This window comes from Dermacentor silvarum, chromosome 4 (assembly GCF_013339745.2).
Source record: "Dermacentor silvarum isolate Dsil-2018 chromosome 4, BIME_Dsil_1.4, whole genome shotgun sequence".
Taxonomy (NCBI): domain Eukaryota; kingdom Metazoa; phylum Arthropoda; class Arachnida; order Ixodida; family Ixodidae; genus Dermacentor; species Dermacentor silvarum.
In genome coordinates this window covers 206,339,121-206,359,460 of record NC_051157.2, presented here as the reverse complement: position 1 = coordinate 206,359,460, position 20,340 = coordinate 206,339,121, and the positions used below count along the sequence as shown (strand labels likewise).

Below are 20,340 nucleotides of genomic sequence, written 5' to 3'. Positions count from 1 at the left end.
CGTACCCGCCGTCAAGAGTCATGGGTGCACCAAAGCAACTAAAACAAAAAAAAAATCACAGCATATCCACGGGGTGAATGATGATGAGTGGGCGAAGCTCCGGAGGGAATCATCGGATCTCCCGCTTAAGGAGACGGTAGCACAAACGCGTTAGAAACGTGCAGTACTCTCTAGTAAGGGGGAGCGGCCACAGCGTCTTACGCAGCCATTTACACATGCCGGAACGTGCACCGCGTTTGCCGACGCCATCACATGACTGCTGAGAGAGTATACCCCCCGTATTCATAAACGCTCCTCGACTTCAACTTCACTGCCACCGCCTTGGGCAGCGCGTTCGAAACGCGTTGAAGGTAAGGCGGAGAGGCCACAGCGTATTACACCAGCTTCTTACACGGGCCGTAACGCGCTAGCACAAACGCGTTAGAAACGCGCTAGAAACGCGGCCTTTCGTTAATGTTGGGTATTTATTACCATCGTGGTGCGTGTATCTATGTGCGCTTCGTGGCGTAGTGGGCTACGCCGCGCGCTCGGAAGCGAGGGGCCCCTGGTTCGATTCCGCGCTACGGACACAACTTCGGAATTTTTTTTCTCATTTCTCAGACTGGTTACACACTACTACTACTACGACGGGGACGGAACGGGTGCCGCTATAAGGAGCTTCGCTCCTAAAAAATGCACTACACAGACGTTCTGCAAGAAAAACAGGGCGCCGCCAGCATCCGCGTAGCGAACGCGCGCTCGCTAGTAGACGACGCGCTTGACAACGACAGCAAAACTGAAGACGACGCGTTGTATAATCCATGCCTCAAATATATATGTTTGGCAACATGGTGTAAACATAAATTTGCAGTTGAAATAAAGCACTATTTTAAGAGCGTACTATGCGCCATCGGCCTCGGCGCCCGCAGCGAAAGTACGTTGAATATGCCGCGGAGCGCGTCTCCGCCCCAATCCAGTTCGCTCGCAGCGCCCTCGCATAATTTTTCCACACGCGGTGCCTCAGCGGGAGAGCGCCGTTCGGCCCACTCGACCATTATCTAGTACACTCTAGTCACAATGTAAAGAAACTGTGTTCACAACAAAACGCCCTGTTGGCAAACTCGGCAAAACAACTTGATACTCGTCAGCAGCAAAATTCCTGTTACCGCGGCCGCTCTGGGCCGCTGAAGCCGCTCCTAGGGAGCCCGTCATCATGCGTCCGTCACGCTCGGTGGCCAGAAGCAGAATCCACCGCTCGGCCACGCTACCACTGTTCTCCTGCCGAGTGACGGTCGCGTGCGTTTTTTGCCGAAGAGCGCATGTAAAAAAAAAGCAACACAATATGGCAGCGGTGGTATTCGAACCCACGCCTCCGAGGAGACTGGTGCCTTAACCAGCGCCTTAGACCACTCGGCCACGCTACCAGTGTTCTCCTGCCGAGTGACGGTCGCCTGCGCTTTTTCCCGAAGAGCGCACGTAAAAAAAGTGACACAATATGGCAGCGGCGAGGTTCGAACCCACGCCTCCGAGGAGACTGGTACCTTAACCAGCGCCTTAGACCACTCGGCCACGCTACTTTTTTTTTTCTTTATTGCCTGCTTTGACAGAAATACACAAAAACAAAAACATGAGTACACGTATAAAATACATCAGTCACACTTGACTGACGTAGTCATATTAAAATCTTTTCAAATTTACAAGGTCATCAAGAATAGCCACCCATTCAGGAGGCTCGGTTTGCGCTTGATAATGTTCTCTAACTTCATCAACACTGAGAATGAAATTTTCACGTGTCGTGCGAACATTTATATCAGCATGGCGGACCGACATTCTTGTCTTCCAGAAGCTGTGGAGGCTCAGGAGCATGAACGTATCGTACGGTATTTCACCTTGATTATCAGTGGCCAAGAAACGTATACCTATCGGTGTGATTTCAAGATCTTTTTTGAGCGTTCGTTGTAGGATGTCCCAATGAAATATTGCATCCCAACAGTCAATGAAAGCATGATCAATGGTCTCCGGTTTTTTGCAGAGCAAGCAGTTAGCTGTCCATGGCACGTAAATTCCTTTCTGTTCTAACCATGTCTTTACTGGCAATGTATTTGTATGCAATTTAAAAACGAAACTTTTAACTGTACATCTTACGGGCATCCTTCTTACTCTCTTCAAAACGTCATTTCCTGCTCCTCCACTAGTTTACAGTTCGGTATATAGGTATTGGCATCATAACATCCACTAAATCCTTATAGAGCTTTTTCTTTGTGATGGTACATAAATATTCCAAGGAAAACCTTGCATGCAAGATACGAAAAGACATAACCACTTCACGCATATATCCAGTCACACTTTGCCCTCTGTCTTCACAAGACGCTATAATGAACTCTGGCAGAGCTTTTGCCAGCCGTACCTGGATTACTTGTTCGCAAGAAACCATCACTTTGGTCTCGTAAAAAGAAAAAGTGCGACACAAGCTGCTTGATATACAAGTGAGCGAGACCCAGTCCACCACTGCGAACTGACCGAAACAAATTACTGCGGCTGACCCTTTCCCAACTGTAACCCCAAATAAACACAGCGAATACCCTATGTATCTTTTGCACATTCACTCTAGCCATGAACAGAATTTGCATTACGTACCACACTTTGGCTACTAAAAACAAGTTACAAGCACTAGCGCGGCCGAACATTGACAAGCCTCGTCCCATTCAGCCACCTGCTTTTTCTTTCATCTTATGAGTTTCGTCCGACCAGTAATCGTTGCTATCTTTGTAATGCTGGAGTGGCACTCCCAGATATTTTGCTGGTGTGGTCGTCCAGCGCGCCGATGCAAAACAATCTGGCGTTACGTCCCAATGACCATGCCATATGGCACAACATTTTTCCCAATTTATTTCAGATCCTGTTTTCTTGCAGTACTATTTTGCCACGCGAACGACTTCTCGGATACTTTCTCGATCATCGCAGAAAACAGCAATGTCATCCGCGTACGCCAACAATTTTACCTCGGTCCTTTGCAGTCTAAATCTTCTAATATTCTCGCTACGGATCACGGCTAAACAGAATGGCTCAAGGTACACCGCAAAAAGCAGGGGGCTGAGCGGACATCCTTGCCGGACGGTGGATTTGACTGAAATCCTTTCACTCAGGTTTTTATTAATGATAATCTGTATAGTACAGTCCCGATATGCCATTTTTACTCCTTCCATAATAACATTGCCAACGTTTACGTAATTAAGAATAAGAAACAGCACTTCATGTGACACTCGATCAAATGCCTTCGCTAGGTCGAGCTGCAGCATTGCAACTCGACCTGAAAAGGCGTCACAGCATTCGAGTACACTGCGTGCCACATGAGTGCTGGTGGAAATGGTGCGCCCTTTGATGCCACATGTTTGGCGTGGCCTGACAATGTCTTTGATCACAGTTTGTAGCCTCTTCGCCAGGATTTTCATTAATACCTTGTAGTCTGTATTTGTAAGACTAATTGGTCTATATGAGCTTACTGATAGAAGCTTCTCGTGATCGTCTGTTTTTGGGATTAGGACCATATGGCCACTACGAAATGACGGAGGTACTTGCTTTTTCTCGTATGCCTCAGCGAACACTTGTAATAATATATATGACACTTCAGGTGCGAAGGCTTTATAAAAAGCAGATCCCAGCCCATCCGGTCCCGGCGCCTTTCCGTCAGCCAGCTCTTCTATCGCATGCTCGATGTCACGTTTGCTGATCGGTTCTTCTAATCTCTCTCTTACGTCATCATCAAGTTGCGGCATGGCATTCAAGAAATCTGTTTCAAACACTAAATCCACCAGTTTCCTTTCACCAAAAAGTTCCCGATAGTGCTCTGCAAAGGCGTTTTCTATCATTTTTTGATCCGATGTGATCTTATCATCATACCTGATTTGTTGAATTTCATTCTTCATAGCATACCTCTTTTCATCCGCCAGGGCGCGTTTGTTTGGCCTCTCATCAACCCATAGCCTCTCTGCTCGCGCCCGAATCACAGCAGCCTTATATTTTCTAATGTCAATAGCTTCCAATTCGTTTTTAACGGTGCTAATAGCACCTGTAAATTTTCCAGGTTCGGCACTCTCCATCTCAAGCAAGAACTCGAGCTGTCGTTGGAGCTCCTTTTCCTTAATTTTTTCATTGTGGCGCCTAACACATCCCCTTTCAATCGCGATCATCTTAACTTTAATTTTTAGCTCTTCCCATGCTTCCGCATAGTCCCTTGGCTGGTCGTTTAATATTTTTGCTATTTCTTCTTTTACTCTGGTAACAAAGCATTCATCTTCAAGAAGGTTTTGATTAAATTTCCAAAGCTGCCAGTTGAAACGTGACTGTTTTGGTCGGGTGCCAATGGTGAAAAACACCATACTATGATCGCTGAAAGAGAGCGGCTGTACAACATAGCCGCTACACATTGGTACAAGGTCAAGCGAAACATACGCTCTATCCAATCTCGCCTGACTGCCGCGCTGACAATGCGTATATTGCAGTTGTGTTGTACCGATTGAGAGACGGCCAACATCTTCTAAGTTGTGTTCCTGAACTAGGGTGTTCAAAAACAGAGCACTTTTGTCCCGCACTGCGGTTCGCTTAGCGCGATCTTGAGCATAACAGACGCAATTGAAGTCCCCCAAAATATGATGTACCTATCGCTATCACAACTTAGATACTGTTCAACTTCGGCGAAAAACACATTTCTTTCATGCATATCATTGGGCGCATACACACAAATAAGTCTCCACTGAAAACCACTGAAAGAAAAATCAAAAACGATAAGACGACCAGTTTCACTTACAGTGAGCCCTTGCTCAGTGATACCCAAACTCTTTCGTATCAAAAGTAAACAGCCCCCGGACATCCCCACAGCATGGCACAAACAAGCGTTATAATACATCCTGAAAGTGGCTGCCATGCGATCAGTTTGTTCTTCGCTTTCAACCTTTGTTTCTTGTACTGCAACAAGATGCAGTTCATTTTCAGCAAGGAGGCGACTGACCTGATATTGCCGACGTCTTGCGGCAAGGCCACGTACATTAAGCGTGGCCACTCGCAGTCCTCTCACCAGATTCACTGCCATTGTCGATTAAAAACAAACTGACCGCATATTGCGCATTCCGCGCCTACACCCAACGGGCATAACGTCCAACAGATGCATGCATGTCAGTATACACAGATTCCCACAATTTCCAAAAACCGTCTTCACGCGTACCTTCGATGCGTAGCACACGACCTTTCTCGATTTCGTAGCCATGGTGCGTGGTTCTCCGCCCGTGCGCCTTCGCAGGCACGTGTTCACGTCCTACTTGAGCTTTGTAGCCGCCGGTTGTCTATCCGGCGGGATAATTGGATTCGGTCGAAAGGTCGGCCGACGCGTAACCACCGATTTTGCAGGCGGTTCCTCGCTTGTAGGGTCTCCTAAATCGCCGTCCTCGCGGTCGGTTTGGTCACGAGTTCTTTTCACGACGGACCCGCTTACGCCAGCCACTTCCATTTCCTCAGCATACGCTTCGTCGCTGCAAGTCGTATCGGTGCTTGATGGTTCTATATCTACGTTGTCAACCATGTTTGGGTCGTTTTTTGCGCTCTGTTTCACTTCATCTCCAGGCTCACTTGTCCCGGGCGTACCTTCGTCTGATCCGCATCACCAGGAGACACTTCAGCAACTTCGGCTTCATCCATTAGAAGCTCAACCATTTCCTCTTTTGCTGCTGGCCCTGTCACGCTCGCGTATGTTTTCACGCACTGCGACTCGTCATGCCCATAGCGACGGCAGAGTGCGCAACGAGGAACGCGGCAATCCCGACGGATGTGTCCGGTGTTCCTGCACCGAAGGCAAAGCGGTGCTCTGCCTGGTGCTACTACCAAGACCTGTTCCCCCGCGACACGCAACAAATGTGGCACGTCTTCCACTGTCAGTCCCTTCCGCAACACTAAATTGACAAGCCGTGTTGACGAACCTTTCTCTCGCAGTCCTTGAACACGCCACCGTTCTCGAGTAATGTCCTTGACAGTGCCGAAGGGTGCCAAGGCTTCGCACACATCCTCATCCGGAAGGTTGTGAAGCATCCAATGTACCTTTAGACGCACTGCTTGGTTCCCAGGATCGATAACCATGCAACGCCGCTCTTTGACCTTGACCTCTCTTGCACATAGCATTTGCTTCACAGCTTCAGCGTTCTTGAATGTTACTGCCGATACGTGACTCATTTGATACGCCCCTAGCGCAACTACGTCAGGCAGCAACTTCAAACTTGCCAGCATGTCCCGGAAATGTTCCACGCGATACGGTCTAGCACGCATGTCTGCGTGTAAAAACAAAGTGTTCAAAACAACTCGCCCAGTTGGTAATTGTGGCAGCAGCACCTGATACTCCGAATCCTCGTTCATACTTGTCCTGGTACCGCGGCCCTGTTCGGACGCTGAAGCCGCTCCGATGCTGACTGAGCTCATGTCAACCACGTCCGTACCCGACGGTGTCCGGAAGTGGAATCCCCGCACGGCCACGCTACCACTGTTCTCCTGCCGAGTGACGGTGGCGTGCGCTTTTTGCCGAAGAGCGAACGTAACAAAAGCAACACATTATGGCAGCGGTGGGATTCGAACCCACGCCTTAGACCGCACGGCCACGCTTTTTTTTTCTTTATTGCCGGTTTTTCAACAACACAAAACGTAGCACACATCACAAATGAGACGTCAAAACTAGGTTATAAGAAAGGTTGTTATCGTAATGCACATAATGCCGTCAGTCACGTGGTGACTGGCGATGTCATTTAAAATTCTTTTAGTGTAACCAAAGGTTCCACGCTGGCAATCCAGGGGGAAACACATTCTTTTGTTTTTTTCTACTTCCATTAAACGAGCCATGCTCTCTCGAAAGAACAGCCTTGCCGGTCTTCTATCTGGTTCACAGTAGAAGACCGCTCGGCCACGCTACCACTGTTCTCCTGCCGAGTGACGGTCGCGTGCACTTTTTGCCGAAGAGCGCACGTAAAAAAAGTGACACAATATGGCAGCGGTGGGATTCGAACCCACGCCTCCGAGGAGACTGGTGCCTTAAACCAGCGCCTTAGACCGCTCGGCCACGCTACCTTTTTTTTTTTTCTTTATTGCCGGTCTTCGACGTACACAGATAACATATACACTGTACAATGATAAAAGCAATGACCGTCTTGTGTCCTTGCAAATAGTTAAAAACACTTGATCGCCACTAATTCATCCAATACATGTATCCATTCGGGTGGTTCTTTTCTCGCTCGATAAGCTTCACGCAGATACAGCATGCTTTCCAAAAAATGATCTTTCGCAGGACGAATAACTAGCCTCTCGTGACGCACATCCATTCGTGTCTTCCAGACGCTGTGTAAACAAAGTGCCATAAACATATCACATGGGTTATCTGCGTTTTCAGTTGGCAAGAAGCGGATGCCGTACGGTGTAATCGGTAATTCTTTCAACGTTCGTTGTAGGATGTCCCATAGGAACACTGCATCTGAACAATCAAGAAACATATGCTCAATGGTTTCCGGGTGCCTGCATCTCAGGCAGTTGCACGGACCATGGTACAAAGATCCCCCTTTCCCTCAGCCATGGCTTCACTGGAAGCGTTCCAGTGTGTAATTGAAAGAAAAACGTTTTTACGGATGACCGTACCGGCATCCGCTTCACTCTTTTCAGCACATTTCTTCCACTGGATTCAGGGAAGTACATTGAACGATAAACAGGCACTGGCAACGATACATCAAGTAAATCTTTGTACAGTCTTTTCCGCTTAACAGATGCAAGGTAATCCATTGAAAAGCGCGCATGTAAGAATTGAAATGAGAGCACGACTTCTCGCAGGAAGCCTCTGAGCCTAGGTCCTATTGTGTTATTTGACGACACAACAAATTGAGGTAGCGCGTTAGGCAAACGCGTTTGAAGGACTGCGCACAAAAACGGATCTTTTTGATCACGTAGAAACAAAAATCTGGACACGACTTGTCTTAAAAAAAGATGAACTAACCCTAGGCCCCCACTTTTCACCGTCCTAAACAAATTAGTGCGACTGGTGCGCTCTCAGACGGACCCCCAAATAAAGATGGCAAACTGCCTGTGTATTCTTTGTATGCTGACTCTTGATGCGCATAGTGCTTGCATCACATACCAAATTTTGGCCACTAAGAATACATTACACACCGTTGCTCGGGTGAACATTGACAGATCTCGTCCACCGAACTTCGCCGTTTTTGCCTTCATTTCTTCCACCTCTCCTTGCCAATAATCTTTCGTGTCCGGGTGGTGTTGTAGAGGTACCCCTAAGTACTTGGTCGGCAAATTTGTCCACTGTATTTTTACAAAAAATGGAGGTGTGTCCTCCCACTGTCCATACCATATCCCAGCCGACTTGCCCCAATTAATTACGCTTCCTGTCATTTTACAATATTTTGTCACAACATTCACAGCATTGCTTACACTTTGCGCGTCGTCGCAAAAAACAGCGACGTCATCCGCGTATGCCAGCAGTTTTACTTCACTGTAACCCACCCTAAAACCTCTGATGTTGTTATCATCTATTATCTTTAGACACAATGGCTCAAGATATAGGGCAAACAGTAAAGGCGATAAACCACATCCCTGTCTCACGGAAGATCTGACTTGAATGCTGGTGCTGAGTGTTCTATTAACTATCACTTTTGTGAAGACGTCTGCATAGCACATTCTGATTCCTTCTGTTAAGATTGATCCCACATTCACGTGCTCCAAAACATCAAAAAGAATAGCGTGTGTCACCCTATCGAATGCTTTTTCTAAATCCAATTGTAGCATGGCCACCCTACCAGAAAAGTCATCACAATGCTCAAGTATTGTTCTTGCTACGTGTATGTTAGTGGTAATTGACCTGCCCTTGATGCCACATGTTTGATGTGGCCCTATCAACCGTGTTATTATGCTTTGTAACCTTCTGCCCAAAAGTTTTGTGCATACTTTATAATCTGTATTCGTTAGGCTGATTGGACGATAGGCTCTCGCAGATAGGAGAGATGTGGAATCGGTGGATTTTGGTATCAGTACAATGTGGCTCTCGCGAAACGATGGCGGCAGTAACTGGTTTTCATATGCTTCTGTGAATACGTGGTAAAGGGCTGTAGCTATTTCTGTTTTGAATAATTTATAGAAGGCTCCACTCAATCCGTCAGGTCCTGGCGTTTTGCCAGGGCTCAAGCCATCTATAGCTTCCTCTATTTCTTTGATGCTAATTGGCAGTTCTAATCTTTTTCGGTCTTCCTCTTCCAGTCCCGGCAAAAGGTGTAAGAATTCACGATTGAAACCTTGTTCACATTGCGGTTCCTGTCCTAAAAGTTCGTCGTAATATTCTACAAAGGCGCGTTGGACGGTTTCTTTGTCACGTACTACTACATTTCGGTATGTTATCGCATTTACCTCTTTTCTCGAGGCATAACTCTTTTCATCCGAAAGCGAGCGCTTTGTAGGTTGTTCCCCGCACCATAAACACCATAAACGTTCTGCGCGTGCACGTATAATTGCACCACGATATTTTTCCTTATCGACAAGTTCCAACTGTGCTTTTGTTTGTTTTATTTCTTTTGCGAAACACCCCGGATGGTTGCTCTCGATGCTTAAATAAAAGTTGAGCTCAGTTTGTAGTTCCATTTCTTTTCTTTTTTCCTGGTGATGTAAAACGCTGGATCTTTCTATTGCTGTTAGCTTCGTTTCTGGCTTAAAACACTCCCACTTTTCCGTGTAGTCTTTTTGATCACCCGATAACAATTCTTTGAGGCTATATTGAATTTTTTTTACAAAGGTTTCGTCCTGCAGCAGTTTTTCATTGAATTTCCATAGTCCCCAGTTGAAACTTGACGGCTTTTTTGGACCAAGTGAAAAAAGGACCAAGCTGTGGTCGCTAAAATAAACATGCTTGATTTCATAATCAATGCAAAATGGTATCGCTTCCGCAGAAACATAAACACGATCCAGTCTTGCGTGGCTGTCCCCTTGAAAATGAGTGAACTGAGGTGCATCATTATTGGCTAAAACGTCGCCTACATCCTCTAAATTATATTCTTCCGCCAGTGCTGCTAAATGTAGCGCATACATCAAGACCAGGTTACTTACGGGCTCTGTCTTCCACTTTGCACACACAGTTGAAGTCTCCCATCATGACTATGGTTCTCTCACATTTCAAGTGACATTCCACGCTTTCAAAAAACGCCCTGCGCTCGGCTGTTCTATTTGGCGCGTAAATGCAGATAACACGCCACTTCAGAGTACAAAACAAAAAATCACACACTATAATGCGCCCGCTATCATCACTAAATACAATTTCAACACATATACCAATATTATTCCGGAGAAAGAGCGCACAGCCCCCAGCTCTTCCGACAGAATGGGAAACACACACATAATATCTAGTCATGAAAGGTTGCACTAGGCGGTCCGTCCCTTCCTCAGTTTCAATCTTTGTTTCCTGAACCGCAATAATGTCGAGATTCTTTTCGATGAACAGGCGGTTAAGCTGACATTGTTTCCTCCTTGCCGTAAGACCCCGCACGTTAATCGTGCCGACGCGTAAGGGTGTTTCGAGGCGTAGCTCCATTTCTACATGAAAGAGATCACAATCTATGCACTGCTATTGTCGGCTACGAAAGGTCACTCACATTGCCTTCACGTGTCTGCAGTCAGCTTGCACGCTTCACTGGCATTCCAACGCAGCTCCAAAGTAGCAGCATTGTCTCCCTTCACTCCCCAATGAAACGGGCACAAACACACGCAAGTACGACGTATTAAGTCGGAGGTGTCCCCGACACCTTTCTGTCCGGCGGTAGGTTTGGCGCCGGTCGAAAGGTAGGCCTCCGGCCAGTTGCTGTCTTCACAGGTGGTTCGCTCGCACTGGAAGTGCTCGACTTTTGCTCCCCTCCGGCACTTTCTTCGTGCGTTCTCTTGGCCGCTGCCGCCGCTTTGCTGCTTTCCGTAGTGTCCATGAGGCATGCATCTTCCTGGGAAGTTGTTACGGACGGTTTCATGCCTGCACTTGCGTCGTTGTTTGTTTCAGCATCTTTAGCAGGTGTAGGCGCACCTGATGCCAATATGGCTTCACTCGCGGCCTTCTTAAGATCGTGTTTCTCCGTCGTTACCGCCGAGTCGTTCTTCGACGGCGGCGACAGGGTTGGTCCAGACGCACTGACAGTTTCCTCCGCGTCAACTTCGTCCATAAGGAGCTCGTTGACGATTTCCTCATATTTTGGTGGCCCTGCAATGCTTGCGTACGTACGTACGCACTGACTTTCTTCGTGGCCGAATCGTCGACACACAGAACAACGCGGCACGCGGCACTCACGCCTGATGTGCCCCGTACATTGCACCGAAGACATAGGGGAGCACGACCTGCCACGACCACTAGCGCCATTATGCCTGCTATTCGTATCTGATGCGGAAAATCATCAATTGTCAAGCCAGGCTTCAGCTTCAGGAACACCGTATGCATAGACGATCCCTTGTCCGTGACACCTTGTACACGCCAGCGTTCTTTTTGGATGTCGGATACTTTCCCGTACGGAACAAACGCCGCATGCACGTCATCGTCATGCACATTGTGCAGTAACCAGTGCAGCTTTAGCCGCACCTCCCGGTTATGCGGATCCACAACCAAACAGCGTCGTTCCTTGACTTGAACTTCCGCATGCTTCAGCACCTTCTTCGTCGCCTCTGCACTCTCGAACGTCACAGCCCAGACGTGGTTCATTTGAAAAGCCCCCAAGGCGACCACCTCAGGGAGCAATTCCAGATGAGCCAACGTGTCGCGAAAATCTTCGACACGAAAAGGCCTCACTTTCACATCTCCGTGAAGAAAAACAGTGTTTAAAACACACAAACCTGTTGGCACAGGCGGCAAAACAACGTGGTAATCCTGCTCAACGGTCGCAGGCATCGTGTTTCCGCGGCTTGGCATAGCCGCAAACAACGCCCCTACGGAGCGCGACATTCAACGTCCGTACCGAACGGTAGCCGGAAATAGAATGATCGGCCACGCTACCACTGTTCTCCTGCCGAGTGACGGTCCGCGTGCGTTTTTTGCCGAAGAGCGCACGTAAAAAAAGTGACACAATATGGCAGCGGTGGGATTCGAACCCACGCCTCCGAGGAGACTGGTGCCTTAAACCAGCGCCTTAGACCGCTCGGCCTCGCTACCACTGTTCTCCTGCCGAGTGACGGTCGCGAGCGCTTTTTGCCGAAGAGCGCACGTAAAAAAAAGTGACACAATATGGCAGCGGTGAGATTCGAACCCACGCCTCCGAGGAGACTGGTGCCTAAAACCAGCGCCTTAGACCGCTCGGCCACGCTACCACTGTTCTCCTGCCGAGTGACGGTCGCGTGCGCTTTCTGCCGAAGAGCGCACGCAAAAAAAGTGACACAATATGGCAGCGGTGGGATTCGAACCCACGCCTCCGAGGAGACTGGTGCCTTAAACCAGCGCCTTAGACCGCTCGGCCTCGCTACCACTGTTCTCCTGCCGAGTGACGGTCGCGTGCGTTTTTTGCCGAAGAGCGCACGTAAAAAAAGTGACACAATATGGCAGCGGTGGGATTCGAACCCACGCCTCCGAGGAGACTGGTACCTTAAACCAGCGCCTTAGACCGCTCGGCCTCGCTACCACTGTTCTCCTGCCGAGTGACGGTCGCGTAGCGCTTTTTGCCGAAGAGCGCACGTAAAAAAAGTGACACAATATGGCAGCGGTGAGATTCGAACCCACGCCTCCGAGGAGACTGGTGCCTAAAACCAGCGCCTTAGACCGCTCGGCCACTTTTTTTTTTTTCTTTATTGCCTACTTGGCATCTAAAACAATCATGTACAGTGCATTGTCACATATAAAAGTGCTGTCACATAACTTTCAGCACGTGAGGGGTTAAAAACGCAATCGTTTCATCAAAGACAGTTCCCCCAAAATGGGGTACCACTCCGGCTTCTCATTTTGAACTTTGTACACTTCTCTCAAGTATTCTACACTTTCGATGAAATTCTCTCGTGCCGATCGAGGATTCAGGTCCTCGTTGCGCACGGCCATCCGCGTCCTCCACACGCTGTGGAGTACGAGTGCCATGAACATATCGTAGGGCACACCCCCTACGTTTTTGACAGGCAGAAAACGGATGCCGTACGGTGTTACGGGCAAGTCTTTCTTCAAGGTCCTCTGAAGGATGTCCCAGAGAAAGACTGCATCACTACAATCCAGAAATATGTGTTCAACTGTCTCCGGCTTTTTGCAGATGATGCAGTCTACAGACCAGGCAACAAATATGCCTTTTTCTCGCAGCCAAGGTTTGGTAGGGAGTGTGCCACTGTGTAACTTGAAAAAGAAGGTTTTGACTGATGGTCGCACAGGCATCTTTTTGACTCTGCCCAAAACATCGTCTCCGGGACCTCTTCGGTACAGTGATCGGTAAACAGGCAATGGCAACATGACTTCTATAAGATCCCTGTATAATTTCTTTCGTGTAACTCCAGAGAGATATTCCATCGAAAAGCGTACTTTTAGGATTTCGAAAGCCCCAATGATCTCGCGCATATAACCCCTTGGTCGTCTTTGTTCGACATGGACCGTTGAAACAATAAATTCTGGCAAATAATTTGACAACCGCACATGTAACACTGTTCTCAAGAAGCAATCGCCTTGATCGCGTAAAAAAATAAACCTAGCCACGATCTGCCGCAAGAACAGATGGACCAGGCCAAGTCCCCCACTGCGCACAGAGCGGAACAAATTTGTGCGACTCGTTCTTTCCCATGTAGAAGCCCACACAAATACTGCCATCACTCTGTGTAGCTTTTGAACAGCATTACGTGTCATAGATAACACTTGAAGAACATACCACACTCGCGAAACAAGAAATGTGTTGCACACCGTTGCGCGCGTAAACATGGAAAAATCTCGACCTCCCCATTTTTGCGTCTTAACGCGTAGCTGCTCTGTTTCATCGTTCCAATATTCTGTTGTGTCCCGGTAGTGTTGGAGCGGTACGCCTAAGTACTTTTCGGGTGTTACCGTCCAAGTGACGTTTTCGTACAATGAGGGCGTTCTTCGCCAGTTTCCATGCCAGATACCTAGACATTTATTCCAATTAATTCTACTACCGGTACACTCGCAGAATGCCTTGACATCACTTATTGCCACTGTGACACTTTCTTGATCATTACAAAAGACCGCGATATCATCTGCGTAACCAAGCACTTTGACTTCCGCGGCCATCAAGCGGAAACCACGAACTCGTTCATTCTGAAGCATTTTTTGAGAAAGTGGTTCTAAATAGATAGCGAAGAGTAATGCTGACGCGGGACATCCTTGTTTGACGCTTGATAAGACCGGAATGCTTTCGCTGAGTTGCTTATTGACTACAATCCTCGTAGTGCATCCTGTGTACGCCATTCGTACCCCCTCCAAAACCACAGATCCCACTTTTACGTAGTCGAGAATGCACAGAAGTATCTCGTGAGTCACGCGGTCAAATGCCTTCTCGAGATCTATCTGTAGCATCGCTACCCTACTCTCAAAATCCTCGCAGCATTCCAAAATATTCCTTGCAATGTGAATATTCGTCGTTATAGATCTTCCTTTGATGCCGCAGGTTTGATGTGGTCCTACTATTTCTTTAATAACAGTTTGAAGTCGCCTGGCCAACACACCCATGAAAAGTTTGTAATCAACATTCGCTAAGGTTATCGGTCGATATGATGCAACAAACAGTTGTTTTGTGGGATCGTCAGTTTTCGGAATCAACACAATGTGCGACCTTCTGAAGGATGCTGGTAACTCTTTCTTTTCGTAAGCCTCATGTAAAACAGCGCATAAGGCTTCTGCCACAGCGGTCTTATGTTTCTTATAGAATGCTGCGCTTAGGCCATCTGGACCAGGTGTTTTTCCAGGTGTCATTTTTTCAATCGATGTTTCAATTTCTTTAACAGTGAGAGGTGCCTCTAAACTTGCTTTTAGATCGTCACCGAGTTGCGGCATAAGTGTTAAGAATTGATCCCTGAATGTGCCACTACCCTCTTTCATGCTTCCTAACAATTCGCGATAATGATCCACAAACGCATGTTCAATCATCGATTTGTCGTTTGTGACGACGTTTTGATATTCTATCGCCTTGATTTCGTTTTTAGTTGCATAGCTCTTTTCGTCTGCCAGTGCACGTTTCGTGGGCATCTCGCCACACCAAAGCATCTCCGCGCGTGCGCGCACCACAGCTCCCTTATATCTCTCTACGTCTATAGTCTCCAATTTTCGTTTAACGTCTTTAATTTCTTTACTGCGCATGCCCGGTGGCACGCATTCTTGACAGAGTAAAAAATCTAACTGACACTGCAACTGCTTTTCTTCTTTCCTTTGGCTATGTCTTATACAAGATGCCCTTTCGATCGCGTCAATTTTTACCTTTTCTTTAAAACACTCCCATGTATAAATTAAACTTCCCGTGCTACACTTGAGTAATTTGTCTAATTCAATGTTAACGTTCTCTACAAACGTATCGTCATCAAGTAGCTTGTCGTTCAACTTCCATAGGTCAAAATTGAATCTCTGCTTTTCTTTTTTATTGATGGTAAACATAACTAGGCTATGGTCGCTGAAAGAAACATGCATAACACTATAGTCTCGGCACAAGGGAAGTAATGCTGTTGACACGTAGGCTCTGTCAAGCCTCGCCTGACTGTTATGCTGGTAATGTGTGTACTGAGTACTCTGAGACAGCACACATCCTACGTCATCTAACTCTCGCTCGTGAACTATTGCATTCAAAAACAAGGCACTACAATCGCGCACCGGCACTTTGCTTGCCCTATCTTCGGGAGTGCAAACACAGTTGAAATCTCCAAGAAAAATAATTGTCCTATCACACGAAAGGTGCACTTCAAGGTTTTCGAAGAACGTTTTGCGCTCTTGCTCTCTATTTGGTGCATATACACAAACAACCCGCCAACTCGCGCCAGAAAAAGAAAAGTCGCACACAATTAATCGCCCTAACGTATCATTATATAAACACTCTACAGCAATACCAATTGAATTCTTCAAAAGAAGTAAACAACCACCGGATGTACCATGAGAATGGCTGACACATACATTGTAGCGGTCGCGGAAAGGCGAAACCATGCGGTCTGTCTGCTCTTGGGACTCAACTTTCGTTTCCTGCACGGCGGCAATATCAACGTCGTTCTCGAGAAACAAGCGGCGCAACTGATACTGCCGCCTCCTAGACCCCAGCCCTCGAATGTTAAGCGTTGCTACGCGTAAGGCTGTTTCTAATTTATAGGGCATGTTGTCGTTATGAGCAGGGCTACCATACGGTCTCTACCTCACGCAAATGCTCACCAGAAAACACGAAAATCGCACGACTTAAATAGGTGAATGTGGGTGTCTCAGCCATTCTCGCGTTTTTCATCGCGGCTCACATACAACACTGACATTTGCCTCTTACGCATTAATGTCCTTCCGGGAACAGTCTCACCTACCCAGGTGGTGTAGACTGTAGAGGGCGCGAGTGCTAAGCCGATTAGGAGGCGCCCTCTATAGGATGTAGCATATAAAGGCTGTGCTGTGAATAAACGGGGGCACTTCTGCTGGGGACTCGGAGCGTGTGTCTTTACTCCGCGGCCCTCGGGCTTCAGCCTGCCTCCTCGGCCGCCTCGGCTCGAACCCTCCCACCACATGGTGTCAGAAGTGGGATGCGTGGTTCCCGCGACTTGCCATGGCTAACAAAGACGCTCCAGTTCCTGCTCTCGCTGCCGCCAGTCTCCGGAGTCCCGCTCCGTTCCCCTTCGACGATGTCGGCGAGTGGCTGCCCTGGTTACGGCAATTTGAGGACTATGCCTTCGCCACCGGCATGCACGCAGCCCCGGACGAGACGAGGGTTAGGACTCTCCTCTACTGTATGGGCCCCCGTGCACGCATTGTCCTCAGTTCTCTCATGTCCGATGAAGAAGCGTACAAGTCCTACGCGGAAGTCACCCGGCGGCTCACAAGCTACTTCGTGCACCCCGTAAACGAGGTGTACGAGAGCTCTCGGTTCCACAAGCGGACGCAAGAGCCAGGCGAAACCGTCGACAGTTTCTTCACGGCCCTTCGGAACATGGTACGCAAGTGTAACTACCCGTCACCTGCCGTTGAAGAGCGTCTTGTTCGCGACCGTTTCGTCGTGGGTTTGGCGGATTCTCGCCTTTCAGACAAGCTGTGCCGCACTCCGAGCCTTTCCCTGGACGACGCACTCGTGCAAGCTCGTCAGCACGAAGACGCCGAACGCGAAAGACAACGCCTGTCCCTCACCGCTGGGCAACCGCTTACAGCAGCTCACGTGGACGCGGCGACTTCGCGTAAACCCGCGCAGCGTGCACGCGGACGACGCAATAGACGGGACTCTAGCAACTTTGCTGACTTTGCGTCACGTGACCGACCCGACGGTTCGCACTCGAGCAACAGAGCTGGCGAGGCTTTGAAATGCGGCCTAGGCCTAAGTAGGCAATGCGGATTTTGCGGTCACGAGTTTCACCGACGGTCTGACTGTCCAGCGGCCAAAGCGGTCTGTAACCACTGCAAGAAGCGAGGCCACTTCGCGGCGGTATGTCGCTCAGGGAAGCGCCTCGGATCCGTCGAGCTCCACTCCGTCGCGGCGGTGGCCCGCAACGGGCGGTACGTTGAGGTGCGTGTCAACGGGAACCCTCTCGTCTTCAAAGTGGACTCTGGAGCCGACGTCTCGGTGGTTCCGCGCACGTTTCCCGGCTGCCCAGCCGTCCTCGATAAGCCGCGAGGCGAAGAACTTTTCGGACCCGGGAAACAAGCCCTGAAGCTTCTCGGCACCTTCGACGCGGCGCTGTCTTGGAGAGGCAGGCAAGTCAACGAGCGCCTCTACGTCGTTGCGGGACAAGAGCAGCCACTTCTCGGCTATCCCGCTATCGTTGCCCTTGGGGTCGTCAAGTTTGTCGGCGCCGTCGCACCAGCTCTGCCGGACGCACCACCTCGTGAAGTCCCTCCAGCCCTTTTCACCGGCCTGGGCACGTTTCCGGAAGAGTACACGATACGTATCAAGCCTGACGCGGTACCGTATGCCCTCAGCACAGCCCGGCGTATCCCGATACCGCTACGAGACGTAGTCAAAAAGGAGCTCGACAAGATGGAGCAGGAGGGCGTGATCCGGTGCGTCGACGAACCGACGGACTGGTGCGCGGGACTTGTCGTCGTCCCGAAGCCAGCGGGGGGTTACCGCCTGTGCGTTGATTTGACCAAACTCAACCAAGTCGTTCTGCGTGAACGCCACGTACTCCCGACCGTCGACCAAACCCTCGGACTTCTCGGTGACGCACGCGTTTTCTCGAAGTTGGACGCAACTTCAGGCTTCCACCAAGTACGCCTGGCGCGCGACTCCCAGAAGTACACGACTTTCATCACTCCGTTTGGCAGGTATTGCTACTGCCGCCTCCCATTCGGCATAACATCGGCCCCGGAATACTTCCAGCGTCAGATGTCTCGCCTGCTGGAAGGGTTGGCTGGTGTTGTTAACCTTATGGACGACATCCTTGTGTTTGGCCGCACCACAGAAGAACACGACCAACGCCTCCAGGCAGTCCTTGGTCGCCTCCAACAAGCGGGGGTCACCCTCAACGCTGCCAAGTGCACTTTCGGCGTGTCCAGCGTGCGGTTCCTTGGCGTTGTCGTCGGTGCCAATGGCATCACTCCGGATCCAGAGAAAGTGGCCGCCATTCAGCGCATGCCAGCTCCTCAGGACGTTCATGGTGTCCAACGTTTTCTCGGTATGCTCAACCATGTCGGTCGCTTCCTCCCGGGCCTCTCTCAAACGACTGCGCCAATCAGAAGTCTCCTGAACAAGCTTGCAGCCTGGACATGGGGACCAGCGCAGGCTTCAGCATTTGAAAAGCTCAAGAGCATGCTGTCGTCGGACATCTGCCTCGCAAGGTACAACCCTGCACTGTTGACGACAGTCTCCGCAGATGCCAGTTCCTTCGGGTTGGGTGCTGTCCTCCTTCAAGACCAGCCATCAGGGGAGCGCCGACCAGTTGCATACGCCTCTCGAGCGCTGACTGAAACGGAACGGAGGTACAGCCAGATCGAAAAGGAGGCACTGGCTGCCACCTGGGCCATCAACCGATTCGACGAGTTTCTTCGGGGTCTTCGTTTCACCCTCGAGACCGACCATAAGCCGTTAGTACAGCTCCTAGGAACCGCGGATCTCGATCTCATGCCACCACGAATCCAGCGCTTCCGCATCCGCCTTCTCCAGTACCAGTTTGATGTCAAGTACGTTCCTGGGAAACAGCTGGCCACCGCAGATGCACTCTCAAGGGACCCAGTCGTCCAGCTGCCAGCGACTCCAGCTGTTGACAAGGTGGAGCTGTACGTTCAAGAAGCACTCCGTGCTATCCCTCCTACATTTGCAGTCCTCCTCGACGACTTCCGAGCTCACCAGGCTGCAGATGGGGAGTGCGCGCAGCTCAAGTTGTACTGTGAGCAAGGGTGGCCTAGGAAAGAGAATCTGCCTCTCAGCATGGCTCAGTTCTGGGCTCATCGGGCCGAGTTCAGTATTGGTGACGGCCTTCTCCTCTGCGGTGGACGCCTGCTGGTGCCCGCTTCTCTGCGGAAGCACGTCCTCTCCCTCATCCATGACGGACACCTCGGAGTGAACCGTTGCCGCGCCATCGCCAGGGGAGCTGTCTGGTGGCCGACCATGGGGAGTCAGATCAAGACAATGGTGGAGAACTGTCCCAACTGTGCTACCACGCGGGTCCAGCGAGCAGAGCCACTGCTGCCTACCGTGACGCCTAGCCGTCCCTGGGAGCGAGTCGGGGTGGACATATTTCATCACGAAGAAGCCGACTACCTTCTCCTCGTAGATTACTACTCGAGGTACCCTGAAGTGCTGTCCCTTCGCTCGACGACGTCTACAGCGGTGATCTCCATCATCAAAAGTGTCTTCGCAAGGCATGGGATCCCAGAGACCCTCGTCAGCGATAATGGGCCTCAATTTTCGTCGGCAGAATTCCGCGTCTTCGCCCAGAGCTACGGATTCTCCCACGTCACCAGCAGTCCCAGGTACCCGCAGTCTAATGGGGAAGTCGAGCGTATGGTGCGGACGGTTAAGGAACTCTTCAAGAAGTCTCCGGACTGGCCTTTGGCCCTCTTGGCATACCGCAACGCACCTGGCGTGACCGGGTACAGCCCTGCTCAGCTGCTCATGGGGCGCAGCCTCAGGACTCGCCTTCCGGTCCCCATGGCCGCGTTGCTTCCAGAACCACCTAACGCTGCCGACTTCCACCGGCGTGACACTACCCAACGACGTCGCCAGCGTCAAGATT

At 49.8% G+C, this 20,340-nt stretch overlaps 5 non-coding genes across 5 annotated transcripts; all 5 read right to left on the bottom strand.

Annotated features, from left to right (window-relative positions):
• Positions 1-6,998: 6,998 nt before the first annotated feature.
• Positions 6,999-7,080, bottom strand: Trnal-aag (transfer RNA leucine (anticodon AAG)). Its single transcript has one exon. It is a non-coding gene; the product is annotated as a tRNA-Leu (tRNA).
• Positions 7,081-12,096: 5,016 nt separating this feature from the next.
• Positions 12,097-12,178, bottom strand: Trnal-aag (transfer RNA leucine (anticodon AAG)). Its single transcript has one exon. It is a non-coding gene; the product is annotated as a tRNA-Leu (tRNA).
• A 73-nt stretch (positions 12,179-12,251) lies between these two features.
• Trnal-uag (transfer RNA leucine (anticodon UAG)) lies at positions 12,252-12,333 on the bottom strand. The gene has a single exon. It is a non-coding gene; the product is annotated as a tRNA-Leu (tRNA).
• Positions 12,334-12,405: 72 nt separating this feature from the next.
• On the bottom strand, positions 12,406-12,487 carry Trnal-aag (transfer RNA leucine (anticodon AAG)). Its single transcript has one exon. It is a non-coding gene; the product is annotated as a tRNA-Leu (tRNA).
• Positions 12,488-12,559: 72 nt separating this feature from the next.
• On the bottom strand, positions 12,560-12,641 carry Trnal-aag (transfer RNA leucine (anticodon AAG)). Its single transcript has one exon. It is a non-coding gene; the product is annotated as a tRNA-Leu (tRNA).
• Between the last annotated feature and the right edge of the window lie 7,699 nt (positions 12,642-20,340).